At 35.7% G+C, this 19,680-nt stretch overlaps 1 long non-coding RNA gene across 1 annotated transcript in view; it reads right to left on the reverse strand.

The window, feature by feature from the left end:
- Nucleotides 1-16,700: 16,700 nt before the first annotated feature.
- The window catches only part of LOC150007233 (uncharacterized), a 76,129-nt gene continuing 73,149 nt past the window's right edge, over nucleotides 16,701-19,680 (reverse strand). The window contains exon 3 of the long non-coding RNA XR_016511798.1: nucleotides 16,701-17,273. This is a non-coding gene — a long non-coding RNA (uncharacterized LOC150007233). The remainder of the gene's footprint in view (nucleotides 17,274-19,680) is intronic.

The raw sequence follows: 19,680 nt of genomic DNA on the forward strand, positions 1-19,680 counted from the left end.
TCTAAGAATACTTTACAACAAATTTAAAAACAGTCATCTTAAAGATGTTCAATAAGTTAAATAAAACATAGATAACTAAATAAAATTAGGATAATAATGCATGACCAAAATGGAAATATAAACAGAGAGATAAAAATTATAAAAGATAAACAAACAGAAATTCTGGAGCTAAAGAATACAATAATTGAATTGAAGTATTTACTAGAGGGCTTCAGCAGCAGTAGCAATCAAGGAGAAGAAAATCAAACAATTTAAACTCAGTCACTTAAAGTTATTGAATCAAAGGTGGTAAAACAAAAAAGCAATAAGGTCAATAAAGCATAAAGGTCTTATGAGACAACATGAAACAAGTCAAAATATGCATTATGCAAGTTCCAGAATGAAAAAAGAATAGCAGTAGGCAGAGAGCCTATTTGAAGAAATAATGATGAAGAACTTCCCCAATAGGAGGAAGGAAATGAACATACAAATTCAAGAAGCTTAACAAATCACAACTAATATAAAACCAGAAACACACCAAGACACATTAGTGTTAAAACACCAAATAGAGAATCTTGAACATAACAAGAGATTATTAATTACATACAAAGGAGTGTCTATAAGATTATCAGCGGATTTCTTAGCAGGAACCTTGTTGACATGAAGAATTTGGGTTGATATATTCAAAATGCTGAAACAAAAAACTGCCAACCAAAAATACTATATCCAACAAACTTACTTTCAATAATGAACATTTGCATTTCTCTCCTCACATACCTGTTTTCTATTTGTATGTCTTCTTGGGGGAAATGTCTATTCAGTTTCTTGGTATATGTTTTAATCAGGTTATTTGTTTTTCTGCTATTGAGTTTTAACAGGTCCTTATATATTTGGATATTAACACTTTATCAGAAATTTGGTTTGCAAAGATTTTCTCTCAACCCATAAATTGACATTTTATGTTGTTGTTGTTGTTGTTGTTTTTTGCTGTACAAAAATTTTTTAATTTGATGCAATGTCACTTATTTTTTATTTTGTTGTATGTGCTTTTGGGGTCATATTTTAAAAATTGCCCAGATGAATGTCATAACATTTTTCCCAACATTTTTGGTAGTTTTACAGTTGCATATCTTACATTAATATCTTTAATCAATTTGAGTTGATTTCTGTAACTCTGTGAGATAAGGCTCCAGTTTAATTCTGCTTGTTGATACCTATTTTCTAATACATTTATTGAAAAGACTATTCTTCCTCCAGTTTTATTCTTGGTAACCTTGTTGATGGTTATTATTTAAAAAGCCAAAAATAACAAGTGTTAGTGAGGATATGGAGCAAAGAGAACCCTTATATCGTCTTGGTGAGTATGTAAATTAGTATAGCTATTATGAAAATGGTATAAAATTATTTTATAAATTAAAAATAGAACTATCTTATGATCTAGCTCTACTTCTAGGTGTATATCCAAAGAAAATAAAATCAGTATCTCAAAGACATTTGTACTCTCATATTCATTTCATAATTCACAATAGCCAAGGTTTGGAAACAACACAAATATTTTAATGAACAAATAACTATATGTTAATGGAAAATCTATACATGTGTTGATGAATGTAAATATATATACATGAATGTGATTCAATCATAAAAAAAATGACTGTGACAACATGGATGAACCTGGGGGACATAATGTCAAATGAAATAAGCCAGACATGGAAAGAAGAATAGTTAATGATCTCATGCATGTAGAAACTAAAATATTTAGAGTCATAGAAGAAGAGAGCAGAATTTTTGTTGTCAGGGATTAGGGGAGGGAAAAATGGGGAGATATTGATCAAAAGATGTAAAGTTTTAGTTATCCACGATGAATAAATTTTGGAGATCTAAAGTACAGTAATGTGACTATAGCTAACAATACTTTATTGCATACACAAAATGATAACTATGTAAAGCAATGGATACATTAATTACCTTGAATGTGATGATTATCTCATAATGTATATCAAACATCAAGTTGTATACCTTAACTATATACAATTTTTGTTTGTCAATTATACCTTAATAAAGCTGGAAAATAAAGGAGACACTAAAATTTGTCAAATTAACAGAAGCAAAAGTTTTTGTCACCACTACACCTCCCCTAAAGAAATGCTAAAGGAATTTCTGCAAGCAGGAATAAAGAGATGCTAGGTAGCAACATGAAAGCATATGAAAATACAGTGTGGGCTAAAAGTAGATATACTGTTGTTCATATGGAAAATAATACAAGAATAGATTCTGTGGCTGTGTGCTCACAGATGTAAACCTATTTTTGCCTTCCCTGTGAAAAGCTGTCTGATAAGGTAAATAGATAGAGAGATAAATAATCCTGTATTATTATGATGTTGGTGGTTAAGTCACTTTTTATTATGATATCAAGTTCAAAGATAGAAGACTAAAAATAGATATAAATCTATGTTGTCACACAATACATAAAAAAGCTATAACTTGTGAATCAGTAACATAGAGTGGGGAGGGTCATGATATAAAGTAATAAAATTTTTTCTGCAATTGAAGTTGTTACAAATTTAAAATATATTGTATTACTTTAAGACACTCTACATAATCCTCATGGTAGCCACAAAGAAAACACCTATAAAACATACACAAAAGGAAATGAGAAAGAAATCATATTATTACAAGAAATCAATAAAACATAAAGAAATGCAGTAAAAGAAGAAAAAAACAAACAAAATAGCTACAAGACATACAGAAAAAATAGTAATAGCAGTCCTTCTCTATCAGTAATCATTTTAAATCCATCAGTAGGTGAGAGGATAATGGACTATTACTCAGCTGTAAAAAAGTGAAAAATTAAATTAATAAAATCTTTAAAAAATTGATGAATTTATTATATATTTTTCATATATTTGTGAATTTTATTATATATAGTCATATGTTATACCTCAATTAACCTGATTTAAAAAAATAAATCTAGAGACAGACACATTGCATCTCCCGCCACAACTAAGAAGGAATACAACTACCTCAAAACTAAAAGCAACCAGAAGTCCCAGAAAATCAAAATGCATGGAAGTCCAGCAAACAAAGATATAAAGAAAAAATACTCATCCAGACAGACCCCTCCCCTGCATACAGCGCCACAACGTGGTGAAACACGTCGCCCATTACTGACAAATCCCTAAGGCTACGCCCCTTACAATGTAGTAGGAGCGACATCTCTACCTGGGATAAGGAAGCAAACAAACACAGGAGACTTCTGGCCAAGATGGAGGCCTAGACTGACACACCCCCGTCTCCCTCCACAACTAAGAAGGAATACAACTACTGAAAAACCATAAATTTCCAGAAGTTCCAGAGCATGAATGGAAGTCCACTGTATGAAGTTATAAAGAAGTGGTGTGCTCATCCAAACAGGTAGGAGGGGGCGAAGCTGGGGAGGAGAGTTCAAGCTGTGCTGGTGGCGGCAGCTGTGGTGATGGTGGTAGGACAGCGGTAAGCACAGACACCTGTACTTAGTGGGAGGCGAGAAGCACCCCCAGTTGCAGACCAGACCTGTCATCTTGCAGTTCCAAAGCCAGGGAAGGAAGACCTTCATTGCCTCAGACTGTGAGGCCCAGAGAGGATGGGGATGGAGGAGGAGGCTCCCGGTCTCTCAGGGGAGAGTGAATGGAAAGAATCCATCTTGGACTCCCACCCTTGCAGAAAACACCACAGTGTGGTGAGACGGGTCACCCGGTTGTGATGAGTGCATGGGGCTCCACCACCTATAGCGTAGAAGGTGTGACAGCCCTGCCCAGGAAGCAAAGATAAACACAAAACAGTCAGGATGGCACAGATCATGATAGAGATCCCACTGACGCAGCTGACTAGACAGCAAATATCTAATCTAATGACTCAGCAGATAGGAAATCTTTCTGAGGCACAGTTCAGAGCTTTGCTCATAAAAGCGCTTACAGACCTAATAGCAGATCTTAAGATGGGGAAGAAATGAAGGCTAGTCCTGCTGAAATGAACAAAAACACATACTAAACTAGTGGTGAGAGCAAGAAAACCATGGATCAAATCAACAAATCGGAACATAGGGAAGGAACAAATAATCAACCAAGTGCAGAAAGAGGAAACAAAAAGTGAGGAAAATGAGGAGAGGCTCAGAAACTTATTGGAAAGCTATAAGTGGGCCAACATTCAAATCATAGGGCTGCCAGAAGGTGAAGAACTAGAAATTGAAAAATTATGTGAAAAAATAATGAAGCAGAACTTTCCTAACTTGGAGAAGGAAATAGACTTACAGATCCAGGAAGCACAGAGAGTTCAAAAAAAACTGGACCCAGGGAGAACCACACCAAGACACATTAAAATCAAAATGTCAAAAATTCAAGATAAAGAGAGAATCTTAAAAGCAGCAAGAGGGTAGAAGAGAATTACATACAAAGGGGTCCCAATAAGACTATCAGCTGATTTCTCCAAAGAAATTCTGCAGGCAAGAAGGGACTGACAAGAAATATTCAAAGTACTGAAAAGCAAAAACCTACAACCACAATTACTCTATCCAGTGAAGCTGTCATTCAAAATAGAAGTGCAGAGAAAGTGCTTCCAAGACAAAGTAAAACTGAAGGAGTTCATCATATCCAACCCACTGTTATATAAAATGTTAAAGGGACTTGTTTAGGAGAAGGAGGATCAAAACTATAAACATTAAAATGAAAACTATGTCACAACAACCAACAACAGAAGCTAGGGAATTGAAACAAAGTGGGCAATGAGAGTGGGAAAAGAATTATAGGTATGAGGAACATTTGAGGGGGAGGTCAGTGGGGAGGGGAAGGGGGGAAAGGGAGGGAGATGGTATAGGAATTAAGAAGCATAATAGGAGGGAGTGGAGTAGACAGGAAGATGCTGAGAAGAACTATATGCACAACCAATGGGCATGGACTAAGGGGGGGGACAATTGGAGGGAGGGGGGTCACTGGATGGAGGGGAACAAAGGGAAAAGAAATTGGGACAACTGTAATAGCATAAACAATAAAGCATATTAAATAGAAAAAAATAAATCTAAATGAATTAATCTCATCAATCAAAAGATGTAGATTGACTAAATAGATTAAAACTGAAAACCAAATAACAAAATCCAATTACATGCTGTCTAAAGGAGGCTCAGTTCAGATCTAAGCACACCGACATAGGCTAAAAGTAAAAAAGAAAAATAAATATATGCCATGCAAATGGTTTACAAAAGAGAGAAGGGGTAGCCATATTTACATTAGATAAAATAGACTTTAAGTCAAAATGTTACAAGAGAAAGACTTTACATAATGATAAAGTGTCAAATATCAGCAAAACACAACATTAATAAATATATATGTACCTAATGTGACCTCCCAAATATATGGAGCAAACATTGACAGAATTAAAAGGAAAAACAGATAGCAACATAATGATAGCAGAAGACATCAATACCCCAATTTCAATAATAGAATGAGATAGATCTATAAGAAAACAGAGTACTTGAACAACATAATATGTTAATTGTACCTTAAAAATATAAACAGAACTGTCCACACAATAACCACTGAATACACATTCTTCTTAAGTGCCATGGAACATTGTCCAAACTAAACCATGTTAGGTAAGAAAAAAGTCGATAAACTCAAGAAAATTGAAATCATACAAAGCATTTTTCTCATTACAATGGGTTGAATCTAGAAATTAATATCAGAAGAAAAAGTAGAAAAAATACGTAATAAAGTTTAATATCTTAACTATTTTTAAGTGTAGGATAGTATTAACTTTAATCACATTGCTGTGTAACAGATCTCTAGAAATTTTTTATCTTGCAAAACCGGAACGCTATACTCACTAAGCAATGACTTCTCATTTTCTCTTCCTCCATGCTTGGAAATTGCCATTCTACTTTGTATTTCTATGACCTTAACTCTTTTATTTTATTCATTTATTATTTTTCTAATTGAATTTATTAGGGTGACACTGATTAACACTTTCAGGTACACAATTCCACAATGCATCATTTTCCAAAGTAGTCATCCCATCTTACATTCCCATCCAGAGTGTACAAGTGTCTAATTTCTCAAAATTTGTTATTTGTGTATTTTTGATATTAGCCATCCCAATGGGCATAATGTGATAGTTCATGTGTTTTTACTTTGCATTTCTTTAATAATTAAGGATATTGAGCATCTTTTTATATCCTTGTTAGAAATCGTACATCTTCTTTGGGAAAATGTTCTTTCAACTCCGTTGTCCATTTTTAAATTGGGTTTTTCATTTATTTTTAGTGAAGTTGTAGAAGTTATTTATATATTCAGGATATTAACCATTATCATATATACTATTTGCAAATATTTTTCCCACTCGGTGGTTGCCTTTTCATTTTCACATTGTTAATTGTTTTTCTTATGCACAAACATTTTTATGTTTTTTGTAGTCCTCTTTGTCTGTTTTTTGCTTTTTTTGCCTTTGTTTTTGGTGTTATATCCAGGAAATAATTGTCAGATCCAATTTTCTGAAAAATTTTTCCTACATTTTCTTCTAGGAGTTTTATAGTTTTAGGTCTTATATTTAGTTCTTTGCTGTACTTTGAGTTAATTCTTTATATGGAGTATGGTAAGGGTAAAGATCTGACTTCATTCTTTTGAATGTGGATATCCATCTTTTCCAGCATGGTTTTGCAAGATGAAATCTTTCACAAAACAATGTGAATATTATTAATACTATTGAACTGTACACTTAAAATTGGTTAAGATGGTCATTTTTATGTTACATATTTTTACCACAATCAAAAAGAATTTAATGTGATTTTCTACAAACTACAATGTTTGATGTTAATCTTGGCCTCTAACAAGTCATATCATAATTTGCACAGTGCTATACTCTAGACCAGTGATTCTAAACTATTGTCAGAAGTCCAATGGGAGTCCTTTCCAGGGGGATCTGTGAGGTCAACAAATTTTCAAATATACTAAGATGTTGTTTGCTATTGTTTTACTCTTATTCTGTTTCACCTGTACAATGTTGGCTATATGACAAATCCACAATAATCTGGAAAGGCTATTAAAATATTTTTATCATCTACATATTTATGTAAAACCAGAATTTCTTCATATATGAGATCCTTCCAGAAAGTATATAGCCATGTGTTATGAGACATAGAGACATTTATTAAAGAAGATATAAGAAACATTGTACATAGAATAATGATGCCCCAGTCCCCTTCGAAGTAGGCACCTTGGGACCTTACACAGTTCTCTCAACTGTAGCACGATGTTCCTTCTGCTCTGACAGCAGAAGTCATGGAATGAATATTGCCATGACATGTTTCATGCTAAGATCCTGCATCAAAGTCTCAGACACAGTAGTTTTCGGAATCCCCAGATCAGATTATAGTTCTCACACTGTCAGTCGCCAATGTTTGCTTATTGTAGCCCATAAATGTTCAACATTCTCAAGTGTTCTGCTTGTTGCAGGCCTCCCAGAATATGGATTACTTTCAACAGATTCTTGACATCTTTCAAGTCCTTGTGCCATGCTTTTATTTGTACTGCACTCATTGCATTGTCCCTGAAAGCCTTCTGAATCATCTAAATAGTTTCTGTAGAGGAATGTTTAAGCTTAACACAAAATCTGGTGCATATTCATTGCTATATTCAGTCATATTGAATGCGATGTCCGCACAGCACACATGCTCAGTCAGTGGTGTCTACTGCCCCCACTGGCTAGTATAGTGAAGTAGCCATTGTTCACGCATATGCATTCTAGTCCACTCTCCTTGACTGTCAGGTTACATTGATGCTGCACAAACTGTTCTCATTTTATTTATAATGGCTGGACTTTTTCTAGACAGACCTCATACTTCCATTTAGAAACACATTGTACTATAAGGAATGCAAAGCAGATATGAGAATCCAACATTTGCTTAAGCCAGATATTAAAGAACTTCATAATAGTGTAAAACAATTCCACTTTTACCTTTATAGACTTTGTAGTGGGGGGAATCTACTCTTTATAGAAATTGGGGAGAAATATATTTTTATTTAAAAAAATAAATAATATTTTGCATTAAAAATATATTATTTATGTTACCATGGTACTATTATTGTCATTTAAAATAAATTAATGATACAAAACAATATGACTATACTTAACAATAACAATAGACTCAAGAACTGCTTAAGATTGTGAATTTTGTTAAGTACACTTTACAATTAAAAATTGTAAATGAATTCATAATTTTAAGTTACTCAATTTTAATTTTTAATATTATAAATAATAGATATAAACCATATAACCAGACAACTCCTGACATCCTCACTAATTTTTTTGTGTGAAAGTTTTCTAAGACCCCAAAATTTGAAAACTGCTTTCCTAAATATCTAGCTATTTTAGCATATGTTAAAATTAGAATTAAGGACTTCCAGCCAAGATGGAGGCCTAGACAGACACGCTGCATATCCCTCCACAACTAAGAAGGAATACAAATACCTCAAAACTAGGGACAACCAAAAGTTCCAGAAAATTGAGTTGCATGAAAGTCCAACAAACAAAGACATAAAGAAGAAATACTCACACAGATAGGTAGGAGGGGTAGGGTCAGGGCAGAGAAGACGAGGTGTGGTGGCAGCAGCTGTGGTGGCAATGGCAGGATCACAGAAAGCACAATCACATGTTTTAAAAAGTAGGGAGGGACACCTGGGGAGAGCTCCCAGCACCAGACCAGACTTCACAGCTCACAGTCCCAGCACCAGGGAAAATAAAGCCTCATTGCTTCTGACTGTGCAAACCAGTGGAGGTTGGGCAGAGGAAGAAACTGCCAGTCTCTCAGCAGAGTCCACTTGTTTAAAGGGCCCCCACAACCCTCGAACATCGGCAGACCCACCCACTCTTGGAATGATGGCCAGGGCAACAGCTAGAGAGGCGCCAGTCCCACATGAAAGTGGGAGAAGTGCCTGGAAAATGAGCCAGCGCTGAGCAAGCAGCATTGTTCCCTCTCAGACCACTCTCCCACATACAGTGCCATAACTTGGTGAAACAGGTCGCTCTATACTGACAAATCCCTAAGGCTCCACCCCTTACAACATAACAGGTGTGACAGTTTTACCTAAGACACAGAGGCAAACAAACACAAAAGCCTGTCAAGATGAGGAGACAGAGAAATATGGCCCAAAAGGGGGAATGGATCAAGATTCCAGTGGGAGAACTAAGTGATGAGGAGAGAGGCAACCTCACAGACGAGGAGATTGGCAACCTAACAGATGCAGAGTTCAAAACACTGGTCATAAAAATGCTCACAGGCTTGACTGATATGCTTGAGTATGGCAAACACATAAGGGAAGAAGTGAAGGTTATGCTGAATGAAACGAAGGAAAATCCACACAAAACCAATGATGAAGAGAAGGAAATCAGGGTTCAAATCAATGATTTGGAACATAAGGAAGAAAAAAAAATAGTCAACCAGTACAGGATGAGGAAACAAGAATTGAAAAAAATTAACAGAGGCTTAGAACCTCGGGGACTTTAAATGTGCCAACATTCGAACCATAGGGGTGCCAGAAGGAGAAGAGGCAGAGCAAGAAATTGAAAGCTTATGTGAAAAAAATAATGAAGGAAAACTCCCCAAGTTTGGCAAAGGAAATCGACATACAAGTCTCGGAAGCACAGAGAGTCCCAAACAAGCTAGACCCCAAAAGGACTAAACCAAGACACATCGTAATTAAAATGCCAAAGTTTCAAGATAAAGGGAGAATCTCAAAAGCAGCAAGAGAAAAGCAGAGAGTTACCTACAAAGGGGAACCTATAAGACTATCAGCTGACTTCTCAAAAGAAATTTTGCAGGCAATAAGGGACTGGCAAGAAGTATTCAAGGTAATGAAAAGCAAGGACTTATAACCAAGATTATCCAGCAAAGCTATCATTTAGAATGGAAGGGCAGATGAAGTGCTCCCCTGACAAGGTAAAGCTAAAAGAGTTCATCATCACCAAGCCATTATTATATGAAATGTCAAAGGGACTTACTTAAGAAAAAGAAGATCAAATGCACAACTAACAACAACTGAATCTAAAAAATAAAAACAGAGTCCAACTAAACAAACCAGAATAGGAACAGAACCATAGATATGGGGATCATTTGGAGAATTATCAGCTGGGATGGCGAAGAGGGAGAAATGGGGAAATGATGCAGGGATTAAGAAGCATAATTGTTTGGTACAAAATAGACAGAAGGAAGTTAAGAATATTATAGGAAATGGTGAAGCCAAAGAACTAATATACATGACGCATGGACATGAACTATGGGGGGTGAGATAGCTTGAGGGAAGGGGGGTACTGGGCAGAGGGGAGCAAAGGGAAAAAAATTGGGACTACTGTAACAACATAACCAATAAAATACACTCAAAAAAATAAAATAAAATTATAATTAAAATCTATTGCAAAAATGGAAGGAGGTGCAATTTCTTCAGAAATATTTAACAATAATTGTCTCAAAACAAATAAAAATTAACTTTTTTATTACTTATCACTTCAGTTTTGTAAACAAAGACTGCACCATCTGTGACTGCAGCAACAAAAATAGCTGGCATGCTTAGCAATTGAAATGTGTTTTCATCATCCCATTGTACCATTCAAGTTTTTCTCTTGTGTTCATGTACTGCATTGTACATGAGTTTTCATAGATGAGATAGAAGAGATATGAAGCTCATCTCCAAAACTGAGAAAATAGATGTTGCCTTCAATAAACACAACAAATTTCAGTCTTTAAAAATAAATAGTAGCATATGTGGCATGTAATAGACCTGAATTTCCCACCTATTTTGTTTGCCTTTGTATTATGATCTCAACAAGTGGCAATTTTCTCTTCTATAGCTTCAAAGCAACACTATTGCTATTATAATAAAAGGGGCTAAGAATGAGAAAATGACAACAGCTTATTTTTCACTCCTTTGATAAATAAACCTAATTTTAAACCATTGTTTGTTATATTGAATATGTGAAGATTAATAAACAGAGAGCTCATTTAAATTGGAGATGAGAGGGTCTGCAGGGAAAGCTTTCATGCTCTACTATTCTTTGTCAATTACCCCCAGAAGGAAGAGATGTGCTTTTTATACCTAACATAAAGATTTTTTTCTACTCTACTACTCTAGCTGGAAAAAGGAAGATCTTCTCCCCTCTTAAGTCCTTCTTTCCTCCATTGAAAAGAAAGAAAAAGAAACTTTCTCTTCTTTGTTCTGTAGACATGTGCTTGGTTGGCCATTAGATTACATGTCCCAAATTATAATTCTGGGTTATTGCAGAATTAAGCCCATTTTGCTAAAGAAATATGTGGCCATCTCTTTATTTAAGGTCAACACCTACTAGTTGCCTTTTAGTAGTTCAGTGCATAAAAATACATACCTCTTCCTAAGGCAACAACAAAAAAATAGCACTGTAGAATTTGGCAAATTCTCTTTACTTTATTTTAAAAATAAATAAAACATTGGATGATGTGGGTGTTCATATAAGCTGTCCATAGAAAGTAGCACTCAAAAACTGTTTCATGAAGGAAGCCTATGAATTCTTTTGCTGCTTTATCTATGCCACTCATTTCTCCTTCCTGGGTTTCCTTTGCCCTTCCTAAACAATGTTTATGTTATCTTCCAGCAGTATGAATCTCATAGGTAGGTGCTTCTTTTAGAACAGGAGTGATAAATGTTTTCTATAAAAGGCCATATAGTAAATATAGTCGGCTTTGTAGGCCAGGCAATCTCTAAAGCAACTACTCAATTCTGTCACTGTATTGAAAGAACAGCCATGGGCAATGCATAAATGAATGACTATGGCTGTGTTTTGATACAATTTTATTTACAGAAAGAGATGGGGGTGGCACAGATTTGGCCCAGGGGCCATAGTTTGAGAATCCCTGTCTTGGAACATTGCTTCCTATTTCCTCCCCATCAGTAATTCAGTATGTGAGGTAATTACGCTATTGTTTGTTTCCATGCCAGAGTTATCTCTTTTAAGATGATAAGAACAACAAACAAATGTTTTGGGAATAAACTGCTAGAAATTTGTTACATATATTTGAAATGCTGTTGCGCTTTATCATTAGTCACAAAACCTTCCTCTACCCCTTTCTGATCTGGGCTCAGAAACATGAACCTTTCCAGTTCACATATTTAGGCTGTTTTTGTTTTGGTTAGTTTAACCATGCACTGACAGTCACAACCCAATTAATAGATACTACTTTGTAAACCAGTCAAGGTTGAAAAGAATTTTTCTCCCATTTTCTATATTTGCTAAAGGTCACATATAGAAAATAGAATTTCACAAATTCCCAACCCACCTAATAGCATGCTCTGTAGTAAGCAGATCCCCCACAGTCATAAACACTGTTCTACAGTTGCCATTTAGAAATTTACTGCATTTTGCAGTCCAATGGCTCGGTAAAAGCAATTTTTATTTTTACTTCCTGTATCAACCTGTGTGAAAATCTTTCCATGTCAGAGAGGCAGTAGGAGGCAAGCATTAAAGTACTTTTTTATTTTACTGTTAGAAAAATACTGTCAAAAACACTTTCTACCTCAAAATGTAGGAGGTAACCCAAAGAGCAGGTTACCACACTGAAATAAATGTTAACACATTAAAACATTCTCAATAGCAAATTAATAGAAATTATTAAGGAAACTCAAGCTCTTTGAATTATTTTAATTTATGTTCCTATTTCTACATCTTAAATCTTCTTTTAATCTTCTTCACTTCCTAATCTCTTCTTCCATCTCAAACTACATTCCTTACCTTATCATTATCAATGTTTCTGTTCATAAGTTTGTACAAAACTATGCTTTTCTACAAACCTCAGGAGGAAATTTAAAGTCTACTGATGATGAGGAATAGAGTTTGATTTTTTTAAACTGCAATAGAAGTCAATTTTCTTTTTTTCTCTCTTTTTATTTTATCTGTTGTCCTTCTCTGGTCCAATTTTTCAAACTCTGATGGTCAAAAACTTCCAAGATTCTCTACATTTCTGTTTTATCATTAAGAGATTCCTTTTACATATTTTAAGGGTATTAGTAATTGAGTTCCAACATAATTAGCCAGTCCTGGAACGTTTTCTCTACTTAAACACGAAAGGCACTTGATACTCAAGGACTCTAAATGAAGATATGCTCTACCTATATCTTGATTTCCCTCCCTTCTCATCTCAACTCTCTCACTGAATGCTCCCTCTTCATTCATGCCTTTCCCACTATTCTGCCCTCTGGAACATACTCTTGCCATAGGGCCTTTGCACCTGACTTCTCTGCCTGAATAGCCTCTCCAAGATATGTGCGTGGCCAGTTCAGCTCCTTTACTTACTTTATTTTCTTTCAGTGAAACATTTACTAAGTAACTTATCAAAATTCCTCACATCAACCCTGACCAGTGTGGCTCAGTTGGTTGGGCATCATCCCACAAAATGAAAGGTCACATTTCATTCCTGGTCAGGGCACTTGCCTCAGTTTCGGGTTCGGTCCCTGACTGAGGTGTGCAGGAGAGGTAACTGATCAGTGTCTTTCTCACATCAATGTTTTTCTCTCCCTCCTTTCCCCCCTCTCTAAAACTAACTAAATAAAATCTTTTAAAAATTCCTCACATCATCCTGCTGACATTTCATATACTCCTTTCTTCCCCTTTGTATCTATTTAGCATTCTTTACTCTTCAATGTGCTTATCTTGTTTATTGTATGCTCACCATAAACCATGTGAGAGGAGGTATTTCCATCAATTTTTTTCACTACTGTGTGCTCATCACCGAGAAGGGCACCTGAAACAAGGTGCTTCATAGACATTTGCTGAATGAATAATAGGAGCATGGTTTAACACTTCATATTTTACCTTGTTGTCCTGGCCCTTATTATTCCCTGCATAATAATAATTGGCCCCAATTAGTCAGAATTTGAGGTTATAACATAGGTTTTATCTTTTTGTTCCCAAAGTATCTAGAACAGTGCTAAGAATACGGAAAGATATATGTAGATATAGACATATAAATGTAAATATATAGATGCAGATATTTAAGGTCTTGTAAGTGAAAAGGCATTTAAATGACAGAATTTACCAACAATAGAGGAAGCTCACTACTTGGTTTTGAGAGTTTCTGGAAAATATGTTTCTTGTCAGAATGAAGAGTTAAAAACCATGTTCTCTTTACTACCATCTCTCCTCCCTAATGCTCTATTCCTATTTAAAGACTGAATCTGGACAACTCAGAATATCTGAAAATGCAAGGAAGACAAAGGTAGGCAGTCCAGCCAAAAACTGAGGGGTGGCTGAGGGGAGCTTCCCACACCCTTTAACAAAATCTATGCCAATAATCTATTGAAAATAAAAATAATTTTTTGCCATACTAAATTAAAATATCCTTTTAACAAATTCAGAGCCCATGAGTGTTACATTTTAACTGTGCATAAACATATATTTTGTTTGTGTTCAATATTTTGCTTCCTTAGGAGCATTATTGCCTAACGAAAGCCCTTAAATTGTCCACAGTGAACTAGATCTAGCAGTTAGAAGAACCTATGGTTTAAAGCATATACAGTAGCTGGTGCAATAATAAATCAACTCCAATTAGTGCAGTAGTGACAACCAAGCAGCCTCCAGAAGTTAGAAATCTATGGGTCCAAACTTGGAAAGCTCACCTGCTGAGAATTTTGAATTGTCTACAATTTAGCTGTTAAGCTCATTTTGTTCAAGGAGCTGCATTGTGTATGAGAGCTGAGCTGAATTGGCAATCCAAGGAAACTGCTGTTTGCCAAACAGACATCCCCAAATCAGTTCTGCGATGGAGGTTCTCCTGCTGTGATTGTATTTTTTAAGGGGAAATCTCTAAATCTGTAAGTTGAATACGAAATAATACAACAAATATTTTGACAACAATTAGAGAATTATTACACAAAGAAGTAAGAGTCAGAACTGAGAAAAAGGAACCCTGATGAGAGAAGACAGTATGTGCATGCACATATACACCGCCCTTCCCCTGCCCCCAACACACACACCTGCCTTTAAAAAAAAAAATTGTTTTGAATTACTGCAAATCAGATATTTCAGTTTCACCTCATTATCTAACTGCAATATCCAGTCCTTTCATCTCTACCCCTTCATTTTTACTTAATATGTAAAGTGGTTCATATGTCACCTTTTTTATGCTCAGCCCATCTTCCCAAAATCATGCTCACGAACACTTTCAACAGCCTTGTACTCCTGCATTTTCACAGCAGCTGCCTGGCAAAATTACAACTATGATTCAATCCCACAGTCCCTTTCTTCATACCTAGGCACTTTCCTAAGCCCTGATAAATAAACCCTGATTCATGATGCCAAAAAAATAATGTATACAGAGCTGGGCCCTCGAATTTACTTAATAGTGTATTTATTTGTTCTTAGTTCCATTCTCCTCACGGAAGAGCAGAAAACTCAAGTAATTAGTAGTGGGTACTTTCAGTTTCCTACCACTTTTACTTATTAACATATCCTTATGCAGATTTTCCTTCTTTCTTGTAGTCTCAGCTGAAGAAGAGTCCTTTTTCATTCAGGGCTAGTTCGGCCATTTTCACTGGGTCATAGAGAGCCAGTGTTCTCCAAGGCAATGCCCAGTAGGTATTTCTTGTCCTCTTCCAGCCCTCCCGACCATCTCCTTCCCCTTAGCCTATCAATTCGCTCTTTTGAGACTCCTTGCTACTCACCTAAGCATCTCCATCCCATACAGCTAAATTTCATAAATTCCATCCCTCCTCCCATCTTCACTCTTTTGTCTTCTGTTCGTTTTTCAATCCACTGAAATTACCTTCTTCTTCCACCACTGATCTGGAAATGAACTAATCTTCATGTGCCAAAGACATTTTAAAGACCTGAATTCATTTAGAGACTATTTCTCTCCCATCTCCTTTGGCTTCTATGTTACCACTGTGTCTTTTAGTTTTCCAGGTCCCTGTCTTCAACAGAATCCTTCTGTGCTGGTCTCGCTGACCCACTCCAAACCTTTCCCAAAGCATGGCTTTCCTCAGGTTACTCCTCCACTGCTTTTGCCAATTGCCATCTTTCTATCTTAATTCTGTATTACCTATTTCATATCTCCTTCCCAGTGAAAATATTCTTTTGCTTTTGTGCTCTTCCTGTATTTTTACCTCTTCTTTAGTATTTACTGCAATATTATATTAATAATCTTTATATTTCTCTTCATCAAATAGATTATAAGTACTTAGATGGTAAATACCTAGTTGTGTCCATCTCTTTTTACCCTAGAGCACTCTAGACATAAGCAATGCTCAATAAGTTAAACTAAATATAAGTTTTATTTACTCCTTGTAGCTGAGTCTACATTTTTCAAAAGCAGACCTCACTTAAAACTACCAGAAACAAATAAATTATATTATATAACATTGATGTTCTTGGGTACCCTCATGGAAATTCTCCTACCATTATCAGGAAGTAAATTTTCCTTCTCACAGAAATATTTCCCCCTCAACTCTTGCTTAAAATGTTGGTTTTCTTTCTATTACATGTACATAACATTGCAGAGTCTGATAATAAGCCAAATTCTCTTTGACAATTTAAGTATATCATGATGGATGTAAAGCTAGATTTAAAAAGAATAAATGTCTATTTTAGATTAGAGGATAAGATACTTTAGTTGTGATAGGTTCAGGGATCTTAACTACCTATTGTTAAATTGAGGATTTTAGGTGACAGGATCCATTTCATTGTCACTGATCCATTTTTTGTCACTGTATGGGATGGTGATGCTTAGGTGAGTAGCAAAGAGTCTCAAAAGAGCAAATTGATAGGCTAAGGGGAAGGATATGGTAGAGAGGGCTGGAAGAGGACAAGAAATACCTAGTGGGCATTGCACTGGAGAACAGTGACTCTCTATGACCCAGTGAAAATGGGTGAACTAGCCCTGAATAAGAACATATACTGATAAACAAATATACACTGAAAAACAGTATGTATTCTAGTACCTACATTCCAAGACATTATATTCATAAGCTAGGAGTCCACTATAGATTCCATTATTTGGTGTTCCTACAATATCCCATGCACATCTTTAAATTTGCATTTAATACATAGTCTCTGTTTATGTGATTTTTCCTAAAAATATGAGTTTTTTAGTAAAATTCCTTTCTTATAGTCCTGATCAGTGTGGCTCAGTTGGCTGGCCATTGTTCAGCAAGGTGAAAGGTCACTGATCTGGTACCCAGTTGGAGTGAATGCTGGAGGCAACCAAAGGATGTTTCTCTCCCTCTCTTTCTCCTTCCCTTCCTCTCTCTCTGAAAATAAATAAATAAAATATTTAAAAAAATTATTTTATTATTTATCTTTAAAACACATTTACCTAGTTATAGTGTTTGTCACACAATATATATGAGCAAAACAATAAATAATTCATTCATTCATAGTCTACCATCTAAAGTAAAAGTGGTATTATTACAGTTAATTTTGACTCATTCATCTTAACTTCTTATTCTATCTATAACAATTCTAAGTGATATTATCACTATATTATTTTTAACTTTTTTTAACAATTGTATTTATTTATTTATTTGTTTATTTATTTTTAGAGAGAGGTGAAAGGAGAAAGAGAGGGAGAGAAATGTCACTGTGTGATTGCCTCTCACGCGCCCCCAACTGGGGACCTGATGTGCAACAGAGTAATCTGCCCTGACTGGGAATCGAACCAACGACACTTGGTTCTCAGGCCATCACTCAATCCACTGAGCCACAGCAGCCATGGTGTCACTGTCTTATTTTTAAGACAAAAGAAAATATTTGAATCTTTATTAGAAAGTAGTCTATCATGACTAGTATCCAGTGTTGTGCTCATAAATCTTTGAGTTGGCTCTCCAGAAGGAAATAGCAAGGCGTAAAAGGCTTGATTTGTAACATTTTCTGATTTTTGTGGCATAATACTCCTGCCATGGTCAATTGCAAGCTACCAACATGATGTCACTGACACAGAATTGGGAAGGGATATGCACAACTGGCTCTCCAGTGTCGGCGCAAGCAGATTCCAGGGCATCACTGGCTGCCCAACAGTCTATCCTGAGTTAGTCACTTGGACTAGCTTTGCTGAAAACTGCCCCATGTTATAGGTTTTTAGTTGTTCCCTTCAAGGATTGACTTTTAAGATGGTAGGTGATAAATCAATGACATCACACCTGTAGGCTGCCAGGATCCTTAAAATGTTATCTTTATCCCAGCACACAAAAGCCCTGGACCGGATGGCTTCACAAGTGAATTCTACAAAACATTTAGGAAAGAACTAACTCCTATCCTTCTCAGACTATTCCAAAAGATACAAGAAGAGGGAAGACTGCCAAACTCATTCTATGAAGCAAGTATAACCCTAATTCCAAAACCAGGTCAAGACACAACAAAGAAAGAAAACTACAGGCCAATATCGCTGATGAACATAGATGCTAAAATCCTCAACAAAATATTGGCAAACCGGATCCAGCAACACATTAGAAAGATCATACACCACGATCAAGTAGGATTCATCCCAGGGATGCAAGGATGGTTTAACATTCGTAAATCAATAAACGTAATACACCACATAAACAAAATGAAAGACAAAAACCACATGATAATATCAATAGATGCAGAAAAAGCATTTGATAAAGTACAACATCCATTTATGATAAAAACTCTCAGCAAAATGGGAATAGAGGGAGCATACCTCAACATAATAAAGGCCATATATGAGAAACCTGAAGCCAACATCATACTCAATGGGCAAAAACTGAGAGCATTCCCCCTGAGATCAGGAACAAGACAAGGATGTCCGCTCTCCCCACTCCTATTCAACATAGTCTTGGAAGTTCTAGCCACCGCAATCAGACAAGAAAGAGAAATAAAAGGCATCCAAATTGGAAAAGAGGAAGTAAAACTGTCATTATTTGCAGATGACATGATAGTGTACATAGAAAACCCTATAGACTCCACAAAAAAACTACTCGACCTAATAAGTGAATTCGGCAAAATAGCAGGATACAAAGTCAATATTAAGAAATCAAAGGCATTTTTATACACCAACAATAAAAACTCAGAGATAGAAACTGAAAGAAAAAATCAATTTACCATAGCAACAAGAAAAATAAAATACCTAGGAATAAACTTAACCAAGGAGGTAAAAGACCTGTACTCAGAAAACTACATAACATTGAAGAAAGAAATTAAAGAAGATACAAATAAATGGAAGCATATACCATACTCATGGATGGGAAGAATCAACATCATTAAAATGTCCATACTACCCAAAGCAATTTATAGATTCAATGCAATCCCTATTAAAATACCAGCAACATATTTCACAGACCTAGAACAAATACTTCAAAAATTTATATGGAACCAAAAAAGAGCCCGAATAGCCACAGCAATTTTGAGGAAGAAGAACACAGTAGGAGGAATCACAATACCTGATATCAAACTATACTACAAGGCCACGGTAATCAAAACAGTCTGGTACTGGCATAAAAACAGACATATAGATCAATGGAACAGAATAGAGAGCCCAGAAATAAACCCAGGTTCATATGGTCAACTAATATTTGACAAAGGGGGAAAGAACATCAAATGGAGTGAAAAGAGCCTCTTCAACAAATGGTGTTGGGAGAACTGGACAGGGACATGCAAAAAAATGAAACTAGACCACCAACTTACACCATACACCAGAAT

The sequence above is a fragment of the Furipterus horrens genome, unplaced genomic scaffold (genome assembly GCF_987537825.1).
Source record: "Furipterus horrens unplaced genomic scaffold, mFurHor1.1.pri manual_scaffold_6, whole genome shotgun sequence".
NCBI lineage: Eukaryota > Metazoa > Chordata > Mammalia > Chiroptera > Furipteridae > Furipterus > Furipterus horrens.